We start from the raw sequence: 6,802 nt of genomic DNA, 5'->3' as shown, positions 1-6,802 counted from the left end.
CAGTTCCGTGAGAAAGAGATGGCAGCAGATAGGAGAGGCAGCAGCAATTCAGCCAGGAGAGGTCTTTTAGGTTCAGGAGCAAACAGCTTTCTGAATTCAAATACTCTGTGGCAAGTTTTTTTTTTAAAAAACCCTCCAACAGCCAGTTAGTCATGTGACTAAACTGGTCTGACCACGTCTCTTTGTGTATTGGGCCACCTTAGCTGTCAATTTGGAATGCGAGCTCCTCCACCCTCAACGTCTGGTAATCAAAAGTCCATTGTGGATTGAATGTGTCAGGGAATGGTCTTTTGTCCCTTTTAAGCTCTGTCTGTAAATATGCAAATGTCTTTCCAGTCAAGGGTCTGTTTTTTTTTAAAAAGCAAAGTTCTTTCTTTATGCCAGTAATAGTTTTAAAATCAAAGTTCATGTGGCGAAATTAATGTGCCTCATCCTTGGCAGGTGGGGGTCTGCATGATACTAGTATTTAAAGAAGTATTACATGGTCGACAACAAATATATATTCCTCGAAGACATAAAAACCCAACAGGAAAGGTGAATCGACCGTGGCTAACAAAAGAAGTTAAAGATTGTATTAGATCAAAGGGACTGGATTATAAAGTCACCAGAAAAAGTGGTAAGTCCGAGGATTGGGAGCAATTTAGAATCCAGCAAAGGAGGACCAAGAAACTGATATAGAAAGGGAAAAGAGAACATGAATGCAAGCTAGCGAGAAACATAAAGGTGGACTGTGAAAGCTTTTTAAAAATTCATTCATGGGATGTGGGCGTCACTGGCCAGGCCAGGCCAGCATTTATTGCCCATCCCTGATTGCCCTTGGGAAGGTGGTGGTGAGCTGCCTTCTTGAACCGCTGCAGTACATGTGATCCAGTGATGGAACGGCGGTACAGTTCCAAGTCAGGATGGTGTGTGACTTGGAGGGGAACTTGCAGGTGGTGATGTTCCCATGCATCTGCTGCCCTTGTCCTTCTAGTTGGTAGAGGTCGTGGGTTTGGAAGGTGCTGTCGAAGGAGCCTTAGTGCGTTGCTGCAGTGCATCTTGTAGATGGTACACACTGCTGTCACTGTGCGTCGGTGGTGGAGGGAGTGAATGTTTGTGGATGGGGTGCCAATCAAGTGGGCTGCTTTGTCCTGGATGGTTTCGAGCTTCTTAAGTGTTGTTGGAGCTGCACCCATCCAGGCAAGTGGAGAGTATTCCATCACACTCCTGACTTGTGCCTTGTAGATGGTGGACAGACTTTGGGGAGTCAGGAGGTGAGTTACTCGCCACAGGATTCCCAGCCTCTGACCTGCTCTTGTAGCCACGGTATTTATATGGCTACTCCAGTTCAGTTTCTGGTCAATGGTAACCCCTAGGATGTTGATAGTGGGGGATTCAGCGATGGTAATGCCGTTGAATGTCAAAGGGAGATGGTTAGATTCTCTCTTGTTGGAGATGGTCATTGCCTGGCACTTGTGTGGCACAAATGTTACTTGCCACTTATCAGCCCGAGCCTGGATATTGTCCAGGTCTTGCTGCATTTCTACACGGACTGCTTCAGTACCTGAGGAGTCGCTAATGGTGCTGAACATTGTGCAATCATCAGCAAACATCCCCACTTCTGACCTTATGATTGAAGGAAGGTAATTGATAAAGCAGCTGAAGATGGTTGGGCCGAGGACGCTACCCTGAGGAACTCCTGCAGTGATATCCTGGAGCTATGATTGACCTCCAACAACCACAACCATCTTCCTTTGCGCTAGGTATGACTCCAACCAGCGGAGGGTTTTCCCCCTGATTCCCATTGACTCCAGTTTTGCTAGGGCTCCTTGATGCCATACTTGGTCAAATGCTGCCTTGATGTCAAGGGCAGTCACTCTCACCTCACCTCTTGAGTTCAGCTCTTTTGTCCATGTTTGAACCAAGGCTGTAATGAGGTCAGGAGCTGAGTGGCCCTGGCAGAACCCAAACTGAGAGTCACTGAGCAGGTTATTGCTAAGCAAGTGCTGCTTGATAGCATTGTTGATGACACCTTCCATCACTTTACTGATGATTGAGAGTAGACTGATGGGGCAGTAATTGACCGGGTTGGATTTGTCCTGCTTTTTGTGTACAGGACATACCTGGGCAATTTTCCACATTGTCAGTGTTGCAGCTTTTGGTTCTTTAGGTATGTGAACAGGAAACAATTAGCAAGGACAAATGTGGGTCCATTGCAGGCAGAGAGAGGAGAGTTTGTGGTGGAGAATTGAGGAAATGGCAGAGTGACTAAATAATTACTTTGTGTCTGTCTTCACAGAGGAAGACACAGAAAATCTCCCAGAAATACAAGGGAACCAAGGGACTCATAAAAATGAGGAACTGAGAGGAATTAGTATTAATAAAAAGGTCGTACTCGAAAAACTAACTGGTTTGAAGGTTGATAAATCCCCTGGACCAGATGAACTATATCCCAGAGTGTTGAAGGAGGTGACTATAGAGATAGTGGATGTATTGGTGCTTATCTTTCACAATTCGATAGATTCTGGAAAGGTTCCTGCAGACTGGAAAGTAACAAATGTATTTAAGAAAGGAGGGAGAGAGAAAACAGAGAACTACAGACATGTGAGTTTGACGTTAGTAGACAAAATGTTAGAATTTATTATAAAGGATGAGATAACTGGACATTTGGAATATAATGATACAATTGGGCAGAGTCAGTGTGGATTTATGAAAGGGAAATCATGTTTGACAAACCTGTTGGAGTTTTTTGAGGATGTTACTTGTAGCATAAAGGAGAACCAGTGGATGTGGTGTATTTGGATTTTCAGGCAGCTTTTGATAAGGTCCCACACAGAAGGTTAGTAAACAAAATTCGAGCACATGGGCTTGGGGGGAATATACTGGAATGGATTGAGAATTGGTTAACAGACAGAAAACAGAGAGTAGGAATAAATGGATCATTCTCAGGATGACAGGCTGTGACTAGTGGAGTAACACAAGGATCAGTGCTGGGGCCACAGCTATTTACAATCTATGTCAATGATTTGGATGTGGGGACCAATTGTCATATTTCCAAATTTGTTGATGACACAAAACTAGGTGGGAATAGAAGTTGTGAGGAGGATGCAAGGAGGCTTCAAGCAGACTTGGACAGGCTCAGTGAATGGGCAAGAACGTGGCAGATGGAATATAATGTGAATAAGTGTGAAGTGATCCACTTTGATAGAAAAAATAGAAAGACAGAGTATTTCTTAAATGGTGAGAGGTTGGGAAGTGTTGATGTCCACAGGGAGCTGGGTGTCCTTGTTCATGAGTCACTGAAAGCTAGTATGCAGGTGCAGCAAACAATTAGGAAGGTAAATGATATGTTGGCCTTCATCACAAGGGGATTTGAGTACAGGAGTAAAGATGTCTTGCTGCAATTATATAGCGCCTTGGTGAGACTGCATCTGGAGTATTGTGTACAGTTTCAGTCTCCTTATCTAAGGAAGGATATACTTGCCATAGAGGGAGTGCAACGGAGGTTCACCAGACTAATCCCTGGGATGGCGGGATTGTCTTATAGGAGAGACTGAGGAGACTGGGCCTGTATTCTCCAGAGGTTTAAAGAATGAGAGGTGATCTCATTGAAACTCTCAAAATTCTGACAGGGCGGATGTAGATAGGATGTTTCCCCTGGCTGGTGAGTGTAGAACCAGGGGACAGTCTCAGAATAAGGAGTAGACCATTTAAAACTGAGATGAGGAGGGATTTCACCACTCAGAGGCTGGTGAATCTGTGGAATTCTCTACCCCAGAGGCTGTGGAAGGTCAGTCATTGAGCATGTCAACGACAGAAATCTAAAAGTGAATCGAATTGGCTGAAGTCTGGCATCTGTGATGCTGGGGACTTCAGGAGGAGGCCAAGATGGATCAACAACTCGGCACCTCTGGCTGAAGATTGTTGCAAATGCTTCAGCCTTATCTTTCACACTGATGTGCTGGGCTCCCCCATCATTGAGGATCGAGATATTTGTGGAGCCACCTCCTCCAGTTAATTGTCTAATTGTTGAGTGTGGCGGAGGAAGATTCAGTTGAGGTCTTCAGAACAGAATTGGATAATTACAGAAAGGATGTCCAGGGCCACAGGAAAAACAGAGCGAGTATAAACACAACACGCCAGAAGACTCCTTCTGTGCTGTAATCTGTCTGTGACTCAGTACTGAGGGAGCGCCGCGCTGTCGGACGGTCCGTACTGAGGGAGCTCCGCACTGTCAGAGGGTCAGTACTGAGGGAGCTCCGCCCTGTCGGAGGGTCCGTACTGAGGGAGCACTGCGCTGTCGGAGGGTCAGTACTGAGGGAGTGCCGCACTGTCGGAGGGTCAGTACTGAGGGAGCTCCGCCCTGTCGGAGGGTCCGTACTGAGGGAGCACTGCACTGTCGGAGGGTCCGTACTGAGGGAGCTCTGCACTGTCGGAGGGTCCGTACTGAGGGAGCTCTGCACTGTCGGAGGGTCCGTACTGAGGGAGCTCCGCACTGTCGGAGGGTCCGTACTGAGGGAGCTCCGCCCTGTCGGAGGGTCAGTACTGAGGGAGCTCTGCACTGTCGGAGGGTCCGTACTGAGGGAGCTCTGCCCTGTCGGAGGGTCAGTACTGAGGGAGCTCCGCCCTGTCGGAGGGTCCGTACTGAGGGAGCTCTGCACTGTCGGAGGGTCCGTACTGAGGGAGCTCTGCACTGTCGGAGGGTCCGTACTGAGGGAGCTCTGCACTGTCGGAGGGTCCGTACTGAGGGAGCTCCGCCCTGTCGGAGGGTCAGTACTGAGGGAGCTCCGCCCTGTCGGAGGGTCAGTACTGAGGGAGCTCCGCCCTGTCGGAGGGGTCAGTACTGAGGGAGCACTGCGCTGTCGGAGGGTCAGTACTGAGGGAGCTCCGCCCTGTCGGAGGGTCCGTACTGAGGGAGCTCTGCACTGTCAGAGGGTCCGTACTGAGGGAGCTCCGCCCTGTCGGAGGGTCCGTACTGAGGGAGCTCTGCACTGTCAGAGGGTCCGTACTGAGGGAGCTCCGCCCTGTCGGAGGGTCCGTACTGAGGGAGCACTGCGCTGTCGGAGGGTCAGTACTGAGGGAGCTCCGCCCTGTCGGAGGGTCAGTACTGAGGGAGCTCCGCCCTGTCGGAGGGGTCAGTACTGAGGGAGCACTGCGCTGTCGGAGGGTCCGTACTGAGGGAGCTCCGCCCTGTCGGAGGGTCAGTGCTGAGGGAGCTCCGCCCTGTCGGAGGGTCAGTACTGAGGGAGCACTGCGCTGTCGGAGGGGTCCGTACTGAGGGAGCTCCACCCTCTCGGAGGGTCAGTACTGAGGGAGCTCCGCCCTGTCGGAGGGTCAGTACTGAGGGAGCACTGCGCTGTCGGAGGGTCCGTACTGAGGGAGCTCCGCCCTGTCGGAGGGTCCGTACTGAGGGAGCTCCGCCCTGTCGGAGGGTCAGTACTGAGGGAGCTCCGCCCTGTCGGAGGGTCCGTACTGAGGGAGCTCCGCCCTGTCGGAGGGTCAGTACTGAGGGAGCTCCGCCCTGTCGGAGGGTCAGTACTGAGGGAGCACTGCGCTGTCGGAGGGTCCGTACTGAGGGAGCTCCGCCCTGTCGGAGGGTCCGTACTGAGGTCACCTAACCCTGATATCCCTTGTGTCTCGGTGTCTGAATTACACTGCTGAAAATCCGCGCATACACATTGGTTTAACAAACAGTTTATTCTCATCGCAAACACCAGAACAAAACTACAGTGGGGCAACACATTATTTCATGTCGGGTCACAAGAGTGGGGGAAGAGGGGGTCACCACCCCTGGGTGGGCCCTCCCACCCCCACACCAGCTAGGCACACCCCGCGTCCTTGTATATCTGGTGCAGGTCCATGACGTCGTCGCGGCAGATCTGCACCCAGCCGCTCTCCTTGACGTGGTAAAGGCTGACTATTCCGCCGGAGTAGGCGTCGCGGTAGGTGGCGTGGTAGATGGCCTTCTTGGCCAGCTCGTAGGCCTCCTCAGGGGCCAGGTCCGGGCGGTAGCCACGGTCCAGCACCCCATAGGCATAGACGGAGCCCGAACCCCACAGAGAAGACCTTGCCCGACACGCGGTTTCCCTCGCTGTCCACGTAGTAGAGGCCTGGAGGGAGAGAGAGAAAGAGAGAGAGGTTAGAGAGGATTGAGGCACACAATGTGACGCCCTGGCAACGACCCGAGTACCCAAGCCCATTTGTCACGCCGGTCCAGTATGGTGGGCTATTTGACTGTGGGGGTGGCGCAGTTTTGACGGAACAGCCCCGCACCTGCCACCGGTTGACCCAGAGACTGCGAGCGATCAGTTCATTAACCCCCTCCTACTGGTACCTCTCACCTGGGCCTCGCTTGTCCCAGCCGCAGATCATGGTGCCCAGGGACAGCCCCATGCCCTTGTACTGGTAGACCATGTTAGCGAGCAGCTTGGAGGCTGCTGCCACTGAGATCCTCTCTTTGTTCCTCAGCTCGTAGATGCGGCTCTGACGGGCCAGCAGCCTCTCCCAGAAGCTGCAGTCAGCTGCCCCCCCCGGCCATGGTGCCCAGCAGGTATGGGTTAATCTCGATCACCTTCTTCACTGTCTGCGAGGCCACGTAGGAGCCGGCCGTGGCCCGGGAATCCACCGCCACGATCACCCCATGGTCAAACTGCAGGGCAAGTGGGGGAGGGAGAGAGAGAGACAGAGAGAGAGTCAATAGCCAAGCAGGGTCAGCTTCCACAATTTCACCTCCCTCTAATCAGGAACCTGCCCAGGCCCTCAGCACCACCACGCTCCCCGTCTCGCCTTCATTCTCTCTCTCTTACCCCATCTGTCCCCCAGA

At 51.8% G+C, this 6,802-nt stretch overlaps 1 pseudogene; it reads right to left on the bottom strand.

Annotated features, from left to right (window-relative positions):
* Positions 1-5,657: 5,657 nt before the first annotated feature.
* On the bottom strand, positions 5,658-6,714 carry LOC137359311 (proteasome subunit beta type-5-like; annotated as a pseudogene).
* Positions 6,715-6,802: the final 88 nt, after the last annotated feature.

Source organism: Heterodontus francisci, unplaced genomic scaffold (assembly GCF_036365525.1).
Source record: "Heterodontus francisci isolate sHetFra1 unplaced genomic scaffold, sHetFra1.hap1 HAP1_SCAFFOLD_1545, whole genome shotgun sequence".
In the NCBI taxonomy this organism is placed as follows: domain Eukaryota; kingdom Metazoa; phylum Chordata; class Chondrichthyes; order Heterodontiformes; family Heterodontidae; genus Heterodontus; species Heterodontus francisci.
This window is presented reverse-complemented; position numbering and strand designations above follow the sequence as displayed.